This window comes from Leuciscus leuciscus, assembly GCF_965113295.1.
Source record: "Leuciscus leuciscus genome assembly, chromosome: 18".
In the NCBI taxonomy this organism is placed as follows: domain Eukaryota; kingdom Metazoa; phylum Chordata; class Actinopteri; order Cypriniformes; family Leuciscidae; genus Leuciscus; species Leuciscus leuciscus.
In genome coordinates, this window is record NC_138742.1 from 16,836,251 (window position 1) to 16,853,211 (window position 16,961).

General features: G+C 37.6%; 1 long non-coding RNA gene across 1 annotated transcript; it reads right to left on the minus strand.

Moving 5' to 3' along the window:
* Positions 1 to 350: 350 nt before the first annotated feature.
* On the minus strand, positions 351 to 16,687 carry LOC309480297. The gene is made up of 3 exons (XR_014199577.1): positions 16,002 to 16,687; positions 5,609 to 5,962; positions 351 to 633 (listed from the first exon to the last, which is right to left on the minus strand). It is a non-coding gene; the product is annotated as an uncharacterized lncRNA (long non-coding RNA).
* Positions 16,688 to 16,961: the final 274 nt, after the last annotated feature.

Genomic DNA, 16,961 nt, shown 5'->3' on the forward strand with positions numbered 1-16,961 from the left:
TGTGAAAATTGTGCGAGTAAAATATAAAGAATATACTTTGTGTGCATTTACATATATATATATATATATATAATTACTTTGTTAATACAGTATATTTATATTTTGAGTTGATCAATAAATTTATATTCTTTCACTCATCATTACTTTATACAAGTTTAGATAGATAGATAGATGATGTTTACTTTTTGTCTACTCTTTATTTCTTATACATTAGAATGAGGTTTCAAGACCTTGTATTTGCGATGTTGTTGTGCTCACATCCATAGGTCTATTGGTTGGTAACAATTGTGGTTGGTAATATAAATATATACATATAACACCTATATTGACCTATAATGTCCTGACAGAAACTACAAAATTGAAAAGTTGTTGTTCTAATTTTAAATGAACAAGATTAAATGCTTTGCTCACGTTGCTATAGTGCTATCGCTCTGTCCGAGATGTTCCATGGCTCCTCACTGCCAGATCCCAGCAGAGTGATGTGTTCTGTCTGTTCAGTCGCCTGTGAGGCTGGGAATCATTCTGGCACATGTCTGCAATCTGGTCTGTAGAACAAGTGTGAAACAAGCACACTAACTTTCACTGGAGCGCATGTGTATCCCACAGTCATCCTCACCCCATGGACCTCTGCACCTAAAAAGAATAACAAACTCATTGTAATCAAACATACCAAACAATTAAATAAATGTTGCAACTTTATACATTGCACAAGCAAAATCTGTTCCCCGTTTGTGATCCAGAGAATACCTTGCTCAGATATCGGCCACTCTATTTAATCAGGTCATATCTGACAGTCCGCTGTGTGCAAACTACCTTCCTGTGCGTCTGGAGAAATGCTTTGAAACGCTCCTCATTTGGGAGTGTGTAGATGCGACCCTAAAGGGAAGGGGAGCACAGCTGTATTACAAAGCTGCTGTAATTAGGGGAAAACTTTGGGTCAATGAAAGCACTGGTTTTGTTTGGCTTGTTCCCTACATTCAATGGCATCTATTGAAGCATCAAAGAAAAGAGCCCAATTACTGCACTGAGCGTTTTGATTTTGCTTTTCATTCGCTGTAATTAGGAGGCAGCTTTAAAATATTTAACCTACTAGATTCATTTTCTTGTTTAATGTATCATTAGGCCAAATGGCATGGTCTGCCCAGGTGCTCTATGGCTTATTATAATAGAGGAGATTGTTTAAAGCGGAACTGTGTATTGCTCAGGTTTGTTATAGTTGTATAGTTAGTGTGTTGTTTTGCCTTGTTATATAGGTCTAGCTGTATAATGATTTCTAAAGAAGCAGAAAGTTTAGTTTAAAGGGACCAGACCTTCCATTCTGTAATTCCTGGTATATGTGCAAGAGACCATACCAAAAACACATGCCTTTTAGTTTGGCATGGTCTCTTATCTTTCCAAGTTTTTTTAGTTTTTTATTCAATCTCTTCATCTGAATCAAAGAACATCCACATGTTCAAATAGAGTTACCTGAAGGTTTGATTCAGCACTGTACATTTTTATGCCTAAACATCTGATTGTTTCTTCAACTATGTGTATTTTTGGACCTTTGGACTTCTAGAAACACACATAAAGCAAAATTTTCACACTCTTATTACTTGAATTTCTCTGCTAACAATGTCCCACAATGGTCATACATACACCACAGGAGAATGTCTGTTTTATGAATATCCCCACCACAGTGTCATTTCCACCACATCTCAAATGATAAAATTAAGCATTTTGTGTTGAAAATGACATCTTTAACATTTTTGGAACAAAATGGCAGAATCCTTCCTCTTTCTTTGTGTATTTGACTAAAATGGGCTAAAAATAGCCAAACACAGACATTTTTTTATTTTCACACTTCTTGCATAGTTTCCAAATTATAACTTGCCTAGAACAATGTGGCCAGATATTTACCTTGATTTTTCTTTGCTTCACACATTACATGCCTTGCATTTCATCTCAAGCTCTTCACTGACACTGTTGTGTCACAACCTTTTGAAGATTTTCATATCTTTTGAATTTTATTAGGGGCCAAACTGCTCAGTGTGGCGGGAAAACTCTACAGCCTCTCCAGTCATATATATTTTTACACAAAATTTTTTTTAAAATGCAAAATATGTTATACATTTAAATGAATAAATAATGCTTGTTGTTGAAATATGTTTGTGATGGAGAGCCAGTGTTGCTTTTCCATCCCTCAAAATCTTGTCCTTATTGTTCTTTATATCATGCATGTTATAATTGTATTTCCTGTTGTTAGAAACGTGGGTCTAACCTCTAGGTATGTGCACACCCTGGGAGGAGGGGAAATGTTCATTGGAACTAATTTAGATAATAACAGTTGTGCAAAATGACAATATTTGTTTTTCTTGTGCCTGTATGTTGTATTTATTGATTTTTTTTAAACTCTTTGTCTTAATTATCATTGAGGGAACTTGCTGAAATGTATAGAGAGACAAGAGAGAAAATGGTATGTTCCAATTAACTAAAGGTGGGAAAATGGGTGTTCAGAAGTGAGGCAGGGGGAACAGAGAGTGGTTCGGAGCTTAATCCAAAGGTTGTTAATGCTGCTTGAGAATGAGAAACTTGAGTCTCCAACAGTTAGTTAGAGAAGTTGGAGCTAGTTCCACTGTTATATTGACCTTTTGCGCTTCCTTGCCTTTAAAGTATTAAACTTCTTATGGAACGACCTTTAAACGGATGCCTGGTGTGATTCTCCTTGTGACCGCTCGGGTCTCTATCACAATGTTATAAATAAAAGAAAAAACTTTTGTCACCTCTGAGGACAAAAGTGCCCAGATTCTAGGAAACACCCAACTGCACAGAAATATTCCAGGACACATATAGTCTTCTATCTCCATAGTAAATCCTGCTTGTTGACACCTTCTGTTATCTGACTATAAAGCCCCTGGTGGAGTTTGAGATGCACAGCAGTTGCTGCGGGTGGTTCTGATATTGGCGAAGGGTAGATTCGTGGGAAGGATCTGTGTGTGAAATGTTAACATCTCACAAGTGGCCGATCCTGGTGGTCACCACATTAATAATATGCTACTACACTGCTGGCATCCGACCCAAGGATACATTCCTGCTGTAATGGGCAGCAGCTGGACCGGGGTTTCCGGGAGGACAGCTGAGCACTGGCGGACACAGAGGGACACCCCGACCTTCCTGACCTCTCTACTCATCCAATGTGTGTCTCATCCAAGTTTTGCAGCTATTGCAATACATTGCACTTTATCTCATACCCATAACACCCTGTCTTATAATTGCATGCTATTACGTTCACTATTATACATAATTTTAGAAATGAAAGCATATATTCTTGGCTTTTGAACTGCCTTCTTTTGGAAGCCGTGTTTTTAATTCTTTTGTCAGGTCCCAAAGTAGCAACATATGGTGCTATTACAGAGCACTGAACACACATTTCAACGTGCTGCTTTGCTGCTTAACAGCTCTCTAGGGACACAAAAGGTCATTCAGCTAAAGTCCTGCGATTACACTCTAATGAGTAAACTCTCAATGGGGATGGCTTATTAGGACATTTCGGAAAGCTGTCGGCATGCAGCTAAAGAGGAGGGGTGTTTGTATTACTTAAATAGTCCTTTTTGCTACTATAAACATATAGCCTATAGGTATTAGAAGTGAAGTTTGGAACGAGACAGTTATTGTTAGCAGTGTTTGCTAATTTTTATTTGTAAACTATTATTGTTTCTTATCATTCTTGTTCTTCTTCAATCTAAAACTTTTGAAACGTTGAGCTGTGCACATGAATGGAAAATCAAATAATAGCATAACAATCTTAAATTTTATCATAACCAGACACAATGCCATAAAACGACAAGCAATAAAAGTAATTACGTCATCAGATATGTTCAAATAGTTTTTTTCATTCAAAAATACAGCAAGATTTTTTAACTACTTCTAAATGAAAAATAAAGAATGTGCAGAGGATGTGTTTTTGCTTTTTAGGTTTTTGCATTTATGAAGGTGCTGTGAACAGAATCATTATATATTCTATCGTAATTTTACAATACTACATGCAACTTAACTAGTTTTATTGTAAATGAAAGATTTTTTTTTTAACACTTTACAATGGGTCCCATTAGTTACCGTTAGTTAATGAATTTTTTGAGTCATCTTTGAAGTGACTCTCATGAGTGCAGAATTGTGACGAATGTCGATCTACAGTGACGTAAAAGTTGCATGAATTTCGATATGACTGTTCAGACTGAATTCGCATTGCAAAACATCTGACCTGTATCGGATTTAAGACTACATTTGGAAGGCTACATTCAGATTGTAACATTTAGACTCCAGAATCCGAATTTATGTTCGACTACTACATAGTCTACATTCAATATGAATTTAGGCTACATTTAGACTCCAAATCCGTAGCTGCAAAAAAGTCGCTGCAGAAACAAGGTTGTGTTGTTGTAAAGTGGCGGACGAGCAGAAAATGACAATATAACGGAGACAGCCGACAGCACGGAATAAAGCCACACATGCTAGCCACACATTCTGCCGCTGCCTTAGAAGATGCAGTAGTCCAGCGTGGCGGCTACACATTGTTATGTTGTAAATAAGACAACATTTGTATTGCAAACCCCTCCATTTTACGGTTGTTGTTGTACAGTTGTGTCATAGGCACAAATCGGATCTGAACAGTTGCGAAACACAATGTGGACGTCAATCATTTTAGATCAGATTCCAATCGGATACACAAATAATCAGATTTGGACTGTGGATGTGAATGTAGCAGAAGTGGCCCAAATCGGAATTGAAAAGATCAGATTCCGTGTGGTTTGTGCTGTTCTCACTGTCATGGCAAAAACAGATCTGAGTCACAAATGAGCAAAAAAAAAAAGCTGATTTGGCCCACATTTACCTGCAGTCTGAACGTAGCATAATAATGAGCAAAACATTTGTTATAGTATTTATTTAGTTAATAAAAATACAACTATTCATTGTTAGTTCATATTAGCTCAATTCCATGAAATTATATTAACAGATACAACTTTTGATTTTAATAATGTATTAAATGTTACTACTATAACTCAAATTAATTAATTCCACTCAAAATTTTTACTTCGTTCATGTGTATTCAATTCGTAAATACAATATTTCAGGCATGACTTGAACATACCAATAAAATTCTGCTCCTGATAAACATTGTATCAATTTGAGCAGCAGTTTCACATTCAGTTTGGTCCAACAAATTGCTTGCCACTGGAAATTTGTCGCATTGCGTTTGTTTAGGACATGGGGTTTACATTGAAAAGGCGCTCTTTTGATTTGGGCCAGTAAGCAACCATGTAATTACACCCTAGCAACACCCTAGCAACTACTCATAGCACCCTAGCAAAACCAAAACAAAAGCCAAAGCCACCAGAACATTGTGAAAACATAGAAATGGGGTTGTTTGACTTTATACAAACTCCATCCTCCTGGTGAGGAGTTTTGCGCAGTCTGTTTTACATCTAGTCTTACATGGACTTCTACACATACAGTACAAGCATGTCTCTTTAAAAGCACCTCAGCAAGCTGCGGTTTTGCGAGGTGACCTTGACATGGCATCACATTTAACTTCCACTAGACGGCAAAGGAATATATTTTGAAAAAGCACCTTCATTCTGACACATGGACCTCAGTCTTGGCCGGTGACCAGCGGCCGAGCAGCATTGGCAGAGGGACCGTGAGAAACAGGGGGGCGACACCCAAATGTCAGCACAGCTGCAGAACTGCTGAGCATAAAAGCCTAATTACAGAAATATGCAGCCGGAGGCCTCCCGACAGTGAAAACAGAGCGGCGTTTGACTGGACGCTGCCAGAGAGCGGTAGTGTAACGTGTCCTCCGATCAGTGACGTGAGATTTACTGTGCGCAAGAAGCTCCAGGATTCCACAGCTGCCGTCTGACATCAACCCGCTCGTGCGTGGGTGTGTTTGTGCCGTTAGGGTTCTTTTCTCCCAAAGTTGAACCTGAGAAGACATTTTTTTAATAATTATAGGCATAATTAAAGCTAAATAAACTAGCTAGCCCCTAATGAGTGACAGTGGCAACATTTGCAGCCAGGTTACTCAATTGTTAAAGGGGTGGTTGATTATGATTTCACTTTTCTAGTGAATAAACAACATCTGCAAAGTTACAACGCTCAAAGTTCAAAGCAAAGGAAGATATTTGCTTTTATAGAAATCGTTTTTTAAGGACTACAATAAACGGCTGGTAGGGACTACACGAAATTCCTCCCGGGTTAATGACATCACCAACCCTAAAATTTACATAAACCCCGCCCCCGGGAACACGCAGTCCATGTTGAGAAGAGGAAGGGTTGTTGTAGTAGAGCACATTTGTGAGTCTGCTCAAGATATCGGATCTATCTTTTCACATGCAATACAGTACGTAACACAAATGCAATAGCATGTCACTCTGTAGGCATCTTACAACAGTTCCCACACGAGCGATTTTATAGAGGATCATGACAGAATATGCTAATCAAAGACATGAATAAATTAAGATACATAGTTAACTCCATATCAGCATTATAAATTCATCAAATAACCATTCAGAAACATCCTGTTGCATTCTACATGTTTTCACTTCTTCTTGAGTCTCTCGATCATTGTCCGACTCCAGTTTCAGTCAATCTCATGTTAATCTTGAGTACCTATAGAGTAGTATTGCATCCTTCATATCTCCAAAAGTCTTTAGTTTAATTATATTTATAAAAGAAAGATAGGCTGTACCGAGTCTTCCCGGTGTTACAATATATTCGGTTCCTGAAATATTTGGTCCCAATGGGTGGAGCTATCATGAATATTCACGAGACCATATCGTGGGCGGGGGGCGACCAATACTACAGGCGAGTGGAACAGAAATTATTAGCGTGAGCGCCTCAGATCGCGTTTTGTTTTATGGATTATTTATTTCAAAAAGGTAAAAAAGTTGAACGAAGTTAAGCATAAACTATATATTTTATAAATAATTCATCGTTTATGAAGCATGTGTTTCTCAGTACTCTGTGTTTACCTGAACTAGTAGCTACAGACCTGATCCTGTAGGAAGCGTTGGAAGACCAACAATAAAGGCATATTTCTCCAAATTTCTCCCAGATTAGTTGTTGTTGACATTCTATGCTATAGAACTGTTCGTTTCTCATGAATGACTGAGATTAAGCTTTTTAATTTTGCATGTTTAAATAAATATTTACAATTATATTATTGTGTTTTTATTCTGTCTCCCAAAGTTGTCTGCCTATTTTTAAAATATCTTTTAAATTATAGGCTGATAGCTCAAGACAACATAAGAACTTGGAGTTGCATGCTGCATGCTTTGGATGTTGCTTTACACTCAACTGGAAATCTTTTTGATATCGTCATACTTTATCACTTTTGTATATCACAACCGTCATACGTTATCAAAGGTTATCATAAATGTTAAGCTTCAGATGCATTAACAGTTGTTTTTTTCTAGCAATGCTTTAGAACTTTGGTCAAATTAAGTGAAAATAATGACTAACCATTAGCCTAATCATAAAAAAAATTAGGCCTACATCTTTTCAGTTTATTAATGTTATCATTCTTATGTAATTTTTTTGTAAACACAAAAACACACTGGTGTAGTATGGGTCTACTAAAAATGAAGGAAAGGTATAGTTATAAATTCATATTTGAAAAATAATAGTATAGTAAATATTTTATTAGTCTTGCTGTAGTAATTTTGTCCTTGATCCCATGTTTTTCTATTGTCTAACATTCTAATTTTTACAGATGAATATGAATAAAATATTTAATTTTGAGATACTTTATCTTACTATAAAAGTAATTTCGAGTTAATGAATGAAAGCTTTAAAAAAAAAAAAAAATTTTACACAGAAATATGTTGAGGCAGATGTTTTTGTTTTTCAAATGGAAACAGTCTAGATAGTATTTAGGATAGGTAGATAATTTTATGTATATTATATCATAAACATGGTTTCTATGCTCTTCTTTAAATGATAATACTTTTTAATTATATGTCCATGATCCACCACACCCGAGAAACTTCTTTTCTGACCTGCAATGAACTACTGTACACAGCTCTGGCCAATTAATAATTGGTTCATTACATAGCCTATAGTTTGTGGAGCAATCAACATCCAATTGGCTATGGTGATGTTTTAAAAGAATAACGAGTCTCAACCACAATTAATAAAAATAAACCTATACTTGTTGAATTTGTCATTTTGGCTGTCAATATAGATATATATAGGCTTAGTAAATATAAAAAAAAATATGTCCTTCTTAGAAGGGCACAGAACTTCACAATCAAAGGTGAGTTAAGTAACACTAAGTGATTTCTCTGATAATATCTTCATGATCAAAACATACTACTTTTAGATTAGGTCTTATACTATATTATACAGTGAGGTTTTTATTTGCCCTGTATGCCTTATGGCCTAAAACATAAAAGTGGGCTCTTCCTTGTTTCGATTGCTGTTCAGTGCACAGAGCATGCCTTCAAGGAACATCTCTAATTTTCATTTTCAACCACAACGTCCTATATAGCCTATGGGAAAATACCTACAGCTCTGTTTGAATTTAGAGCTACATTCATGAAGCAAATCCTAACCCATTATGTAATATAGTAACCATTGTGTCACCAAACTTGGCTGTGACTACTGAGGTCAGAAAAGGGAAATATTACTACAGCAGGAAAGGCAACAATAAACTACTATCAAGACTACAAATTGCACAAACTAAGTAGCTACAACATTTAGTTTAGTTGGACCTTGCTTTGTATACATCAATACAATTGAAATAATTATCACTTAATTTGACCAACGTTTTAAAATATTGCTAGAGAAAACAACTGTTAAAGCAACTGAAGCTTAACATTTATGATAAAGTATGACAGTTGTGTATCAAAATTATTTTCAGTTGAGTGTAAAGCTCATGCAGCATGCAACTCCAAGTTCTTATGTTGTCTTGAGCTATCAGCCTATAATTTAAAAGCTATTTTAATAATATACAGACAAATTTGGGAGACAGAATAAATACACAAGAATATATTGGTAAATATTTATTTAAACATGCATTAATACACATTTATTAATCTCAGTCATCCATCATGAGAAACGAACAGTTAGGAGTAGTTTAGGACAAAACGCGATCTGAGGCGCTCACGCTAATAATTTCTGTTCCACTCGCCTGTAGGTCTCGTGAATATGGTAGCTCCACCCATTGGAACCAAATATTTCGAGATGGTCCTCACTGCAGAACATGAAATCCACGGGGAGGAGTCGGATCTAGATCCAACTCCTCCCACCTTACATATACCTAAACCTACCCATCTCCACCCCCTGATCCCTAAACCTACCCCTAAACCTACCCATCTCCACCCCTTAATCCCTAAACCCACCCCTAAACCTACCAATCTCCACCCCTTTATCTGGATCCAACTCCGCCCCCCGGATCTCGTGTTCTGCATTGAGGTGCTACTGAATATTTCAGGAACCGAATATATTGTAACACCGGAAAAAACCGAGCGGCTGGAGGCGTGCCGTGTGGGCGGAGCTAAAGAATCACGAGCGCGAATCACACACACACCATACATCGCATGCTCCAGTCCATAGATACATTAACTATACGTGATCATGTTGTTTACTTGCTGTGCTTACACGCAGATAGCTAACAACACACAGACATTTGAAGCAGTTTTACTCGCCGCCTGCGGTTCCAACGCACGACCGTGAACCTTTATCGTTGGGACTGCTCCATCCTTAAGCATTAACGTTAGACGATCGGCAAATTCGGCGTCGAACTGGGCCTTGTTTATAAAACAATCATCGTCGAAATGCAGGGAACAACCAAGAACACTTGCACAACTCCGTTGATGACTTCCCTAAAGCCGAGCACAGCGCTTTGATGGGCGTACTGCTTTCGCTCTCTCGCTCTGGTCTACGGATGCGCGCGCGCCCTTCCGGGAGAAGTGCCCTTAGGACCCGTATAAGGAAATTCCGCCCCATCTGACGTCACACACGCCCATACTCCAAAAAACTGTGACAAACCGGAAGGAGTATTTTTGGCACAGAAATACTCCATCAAACGTACAACTTAATTTTTTAAACTTTGTCCATGTTTAGCATGGGAATCCAACTCTTTAACAGTGTAAAAAACTCAGTATGCATGAAATAGCATTTCACCCCCCCTTTAACATAACTTTTGCAAATAAATATACATTTTATACAAAAAAGTTTTTAAAATATGCGTTATATCTGTATCTCAACTTTAAAACTTTCTCATCTTTGGACCCTGCATTACCTAACATTATTATGAAACTTAGCATGATGTATAGATTAATATCTTACCCTCATGTTCTTTTTCTCTATCTTATTTATTTTTATTTTCAGCTCATCGTTAACGCTTCTTTTCTCATTTGTATTCTAATGACATTGAACATATTTTTAATACATTTTGTATATTGTATACAAAGTTATATGACATAAACATGTCATTTATGTATGTTTTGCACACAAAAAAAGAAGAAAAAAAAGAAAAGCACTTTGAAGCAGTCCCAGCCGGGTTCGTCACTTATTGGGGTCCCCTGGAAACATTTCCGTTGGGGTCTGTATTTGCAGCGCGTTTCTGTATTTGGTTGTGTTGTGAACTTTTGCAGCGCGTTTCTGTATTTGGTTGTGTTGTGAGTATTTGGAGCACACATGTGTTGTAAAACTGATGAAAATGTTTTCTTAATTTGTGGGTGTTTTTTCTATTTGCATGTGTTTTCTTCAGTTGCAGCGCGTTGAGCTCTCGGCCACCGTAAATCTGAGCTACACTCACACAAGCTCTTGAAGCTCCGACCTCTGTGCCGAGTGCAGCAGCTCACTTGCATTTAAAGGGACACACAGGAAACGACGAGTTTTAACTTACCCTTATCTGTGGGGTATTTTGAGCTGAAACTTCACATACACACTCCGGGGACAACAGATCGAGACTTATTTTACATATTGTAAAATGGGGAATTATACCACCCCATTAAACAATTGCGTATCTTATCTGTAGAAAGTAGAATATTTCTAAATTACACAAATAAGGGTTTTAAACTGCATTTTGACATTTTTAAACAAAAACAGCTCTTATAAAATGTGGTTTGATCCTAAGGTTGACAAGTCAGTCAGTCAGATTGTTTCCTTTCCCCGCCCCCTCAGACTCGACGCTCACTCGGGTTGCCAGATTGAGGGCACGCAAAAAAATTGCGCAATTGACAATGGAATTGGCGAGGAGACTTGCACACTAAGCTGATTTATTGATTTATGGTGAGTTGATATCACGTTTTAATATACTCCTGTTTATAGAGATTTTTAGATGGGTGTGGAGGCTTTTTTGGTCGGGTAGAATCTGTGATCACTGACCTAGTTTGTTCGTTGGCATCCATGGTTGCAATATGCTGTGTTTTCCGCCAACTGGCAACCTGTGGTGGCGAAATACTATTGGGTAAATTGGCAACGTGCGGTATCGCACAGACCAAAACAAAAACAGACATTCCTACACAGAAGGCACATTTCAAAGTAAAATAACTGGCTCTAGGATTGTTTTTCAGAGAAACGAGTTTGTGAACTCAGCATGTTTCCAAAATACCTGCAAACATATGTTATTTTATGCTTTAGTACAATCAAAAACTACAGCACCTTTAAGCACATCCTCTCTCCTTCTTTCGGGTAAATACTGGCTGCAGGCCCTATTTTGTCATTTAATATTTTATTTTATTTCATGTCCCACTTTTTTTCTCACAGCAAATCTTCCATCACAGAGGCATCACACGCTGACAGGACGCTCATTGTGCCACTTATTTTTCATGCAATTCAATTTTAAATTTCGCAACATGTATGATTTACATTTCTTATCTTAAAACAGAAAAATTCCATGGTTTTTCAAATTGTCCTTGCGTGTTAAAATAAATACATGACATTTTAAAGCTGCTTTTCCTGTTAGCCCATATAACCAATTTCACGCCCGCTCCTATCAAACATGCTTAGTTGTGTTTTGGGCTACCTTCCAACTTCAGACTTTCATATGATCAGATTGTCATACTCAGTGCTTTGCATTTTCCACATAGGGGTCTGACTCTGAATTGCGCACATTATGCTTAGGTCATGCCAGCTTCAGATTTCTTCTTATTGATGTACTTTTTAATCATCTATTAGTTGTGTCTGAAAACAAACCTGAATCGAACAAACACAAAACAGCAGGATGAGGATGAATAATAACCATCAAAATGATACAAATGTACTAGGGTTAATAGCTTTTTTTACTTGTTGCTATACCTTAATGATGTTTTAAGGCAATGAATGAGCTAATAGATATCACCATACTTCTCCAGTTGATTGACTACATTAAGAATTGCACAAAAAAAAAAATAGTATGATACGTTTACTGAAACGTCATATTTAAATATGTAAATTAGGCATTATCCAATTAAATATGTAATAATTTGCATACATTTCCAGGTTCTTGTTTCATTTTGTTGACATATTTGAGTCATATTAGAGTTGGGATTTTTGATATCTCTTTTTATAAATCTGAAAATACTCTCAACAGCCTGAAAACAAACAAAAAAATAATTCACCATGTTTTTAGCAATGACATGCTGTAAAAAATCAGGCTAATGATGAACAAACCCTGTAAAAGATTTTTTATTCATTACGAGAAAATGGCCATTAAATTATCTATTGCAATTAAAGTTTTAAATAGACTTAAATAGATAAAGTGCAATAAAATAAACACTTAAAAATTATTTTGGGTGTCTTTCCACTAGTCTGAAACAACACGTTGTGAAAATCCAAAAAGCCCCAAATCTCAAAACTGACCAGCGCATGAGAAAACAAAATTTTTGCCTGCATCCTTAAAGGGATAGTTCATGCAAAAAGGAAAATTCTGTCATTAATTAATAGACATTCGTTCATCTTCAGAACACGAATGACGATCTTTTTAATGAGAGCTTTCTGTCCCTCCATTGACAGCCTACGCAACTACCACTTTCAAGGCCCAGAAAGGTAGTAAAGACACCGTTAAAGTAATCCATGTGACTCCAGTGGTTTAACCTCAATTTTATGAAGTGACACGAGTGCTTTGTTTTTTCGCAAAAAAACAAACAAACATACTTTACCACTTTATTTACAAAATATGAATATCCAATGTGCGTTCACGCAACAACGTCTTCTCTCGCGTCAACAAAACACATGGGTCTTTGTGCTATCGTGAACACGCGTAAGAGATGAATATTTTGTGAATAATGGGATCACCGGAGTCACATGGATCATTACTTCAATGATGTCTTACCTTTCTGGACCTTGAAAGTGGTAGTTGCGTAGACTGTCAATGGAGGGACAGAACGCTCTCAGATTTCATTACAAATATATTTTTTTGTGTTCCAAAGATGAATAAAAGTCTTACGGGTTTGGAACGACATGAGGGTGAGTAAATTATGACAGAATTTTCACTTTTGGGTGAACTAACCCTTTAAAGCATTTCAGGCTGTTTTCTTTCTACTTTTTTCTACTGTTTTTGTAACTTATTTCATATAAGGATGATTGAAATTTCATTTTGGGGTGAAAAAGCACTTGTGCAAACAGATCGTGTGTTGGTGTATGTGAGAGAAATAGTAAGGCAGTATGTGATGTGCAGCATGTGTAGCCATGCTTACGTGCACCCAAATTCTGGATTCGTGTTTGCACGTCATATCTTTGACAGACAAGTTTAAAGAGAGGCAGGAGGCAGCATCTGCGGTCGGGAGGTGGGCAGAGGAGAGTTAAACAGTAAGCGAGGGAGAGGTGGGAGAGAGGGAGCGTGTGAGACAGAATAAGAAAAGGGAAAAAGAGCCTGTACTTGAGCCTTTCAAGGTGTGTTATTTGTTCAAGGCTGTCCAAACATTTACAGAGTGCTGGCAGCCTAGGAATGCAGAGGCAGGGCCGAGGCGGGCGAGCTTCAGCCGTGGGAAACCGCTGCTCTCCTCAACCTCTGCCGGCTCCTTCCCCCTCGGGCAGAGTGTCAACATACCCGGTGCCAGAGATTTGTGAGACTGATAGTGACAAGTCCCGTCAGCAGCCTTACGCATACACACACACACACCCATAAGCACACGCACACACGCTTCCAGCGGCACACAGGCGAGCTTTCCGCCTTGCTCTCGCGCTGACACACTTTAACAGTCAGATGAGGAAGCCCCAGGCACCCACAGACGAACACACACACTTAAAAACACGCAGCCCACACTCAAATACAAAGACCCAGTGTTTTTTTCTCTCTCATCCTTCAAAGATAGTCATGCTGAAACATTTTTACAATGCACTTTTCTGTAACCATCTAGATTGGTTAACAATTCACATACAATACATGCAAATCATATGATCAAGGACAAACTCGAGGGTTTGAGATTTCGGCTATTTTTCGTCCACTCCAGCTTATGTCATGGCGAGGTCATATTAAGAGATATTATTATAGGATTGAATGCTGCGCATCCATTGCTCCCTGTCATTTAGTTAATGGCCCAGCGCATTGTGTTTTGTGTGAGGTATATAGTGGGATGGGTGTGGCTGGGACACAGCAGCTGACAGTGAATGGTGATAAAGCTCTTCAGACTGCAGTAAACACTCTCACATGCTGCCTGAGCAGGAGTGTCCACTATGCATCTCATGAGTGTTTGAATGATACTATGTGTGTGTGTGATTGTGAAGAAAAAACATTTAAAACCAGATATCTCTGTAATGGATGGATGGATTACCCAATTGGTGAATAGATTTTTTTAAAGCATAAAGCTCATTAAATGTAATTAGCTTTAAACTTAGAACAAGAAAAGTGTTTTTACTAAAACTGCAATTTTGCTTCTTGAGTAAATGTGTCTTGTCAGCATTTGGTTGCAAACAGGCGAGGAAACGGATCTAAATGCAGCAGTATCAGATTTACTAATAAAAACTCAAATCAAAACATGAACAGAACTGAACATATCATGATGACTTAAACTGACAATGAACTGAAAGAAACACAGAGCTTAAATACACAGAACAAACTAATAAACAAAATGAATAACAGGTGTGCAAAGTAGTCAAACAATGAAAAACCATAGAAACTAACTGAAAACTAGGACACAAAACTAAAACACGTGACAAATTCACCCAAAACAGAAACAAACCCAAGATAATCCCTTACAATTGTTTAAGAAAGGATTTCTTCTTCTTTTTTCATTTTTTTTAGTATGGCTTGATAGAAACGAATTGTCATTGGAGTAAGATAGATAGATAGATAGATAGATAGACAGACAGACAGACAGACAGACAGACAGACATAAGTAGCTGAACTTTCTCTAACTTTGTTCTATTTATGCTTAAAACTATAGAAACTGTTTATCCTTATGGTATTTAAGGATGATACTGATTATTAATATTGAATAGATAGATATTAACTGGTTTCCTTATACCCCCCATTTTACCATGCATACGTCAATGTTACCACATCTGAGGGCTTCAGATGGTCACCACCTCAGATCAAAGTCCATAACTTGCAAAGATAGCCACAGTCAATAGAGTCAAAGTATTGCAGTTCAAAGGAGTCTTCAAATGGTTAAATATTTGTCTAGTTCATGTCGTCAAGTTAAATGAGTGGCAGCTATTCCATACGTGCAACTTTTTGTCAAGCATGAGAAACATGTCTGATCGAAACCCAAAGCAGGAAGCTTGTGGTGTCTGATGGCTCGGGACAGGATGAATGTTACGCTGCCGGCTGGAGCAAAGGTGATTGAAGACTATAAAAGCAGTTTCAAATCCAACATCATATTATGAATTTAATCAGATTACTGGCCAAATCACTATATAAAAGGAGGTCATTACTGAAGATCTGAAGAACACATACTAACAAAGTTATTGTGTTACCATTATAGTACTGTTGTGCTAGTTGCATTATATCCAGTATTTCCTGGGTCATGTAGTGTTTGTTGTAGAGTGACAGAAGGAACAATATAAGGTGAAACTTGTTTTAACTTTCCCACCTCATGTATGCTGCTCCTCTTGTCTCCGGGCTGCAGACACCTGCCTACATTGCTGGGGAGGTCAGGTTACAACGATGAGGCAAGATCTGGCCAATCGGCTCCTGTGAGAACGACGAACGAAGGTGGTGGGAACTCTCCTCCCTTCTTTCTCTTTCTCTCGCTCTCTTCCTCTATCTTCGCTGTGACGGCTTTACACGGCCTTACCTGGGAAACTCACACAAGTTAAGGGAGGGGCCAGCAACTTAATGAATACAAAACAAAACCTTTTACCAACAGGTGAGTTACAGAAGTCAAGTGTGTTCAATTTACTCCTTTTTTTTTCTTCCCCTTATTTCATTCATGGCATTGGGCTTTACATCAGCCCATCTTGGCACTATTCAGAAAAGAAAGAAAAGAAAGAGAGAAACAAAATAGAGCCAAAGTGTGGGAACTTTTCCTCCTTCCTTTATTCCAGCCTGAGTGGTTTCATTGTTGTTAACCCTGTAAATGCTGGTTGGAGTGCACCTGTGGCACATCAGCACAACAATATTGTGGCATAGGCTGTTCTACATTTCTCATGTGAATTTATATGTAAATATCTGAGTCAAGGCTTTCTTAAAAATGATTTCTTGCTTTCTTAAGGAGTCATACTTATTAAAATTAACTTAATCAGTCAATACTGATTAAAAAGATAGACAGACAGACAGACACACTTGTCGCAAATGTAATGTTGATTCCAGCATGAGAATTTATTGAGGTCATGAGTATGACATCACTAAAATCTTTTCATTAATCAGGCCATTAAGCATGAAATATTTTTAGATTAATAGTATCTTATTTCTTATTTATTTGCAAAGTCTAAATTTCACATGTTGATTTCTCAAGGCATCACAGAATGGTTAGAGCTTCATTCATCTGCACTGCAAGAACTGATTTCCCTCAATCACTGGGGTAGATCCAACACTGCCACCCTTAGGTCAT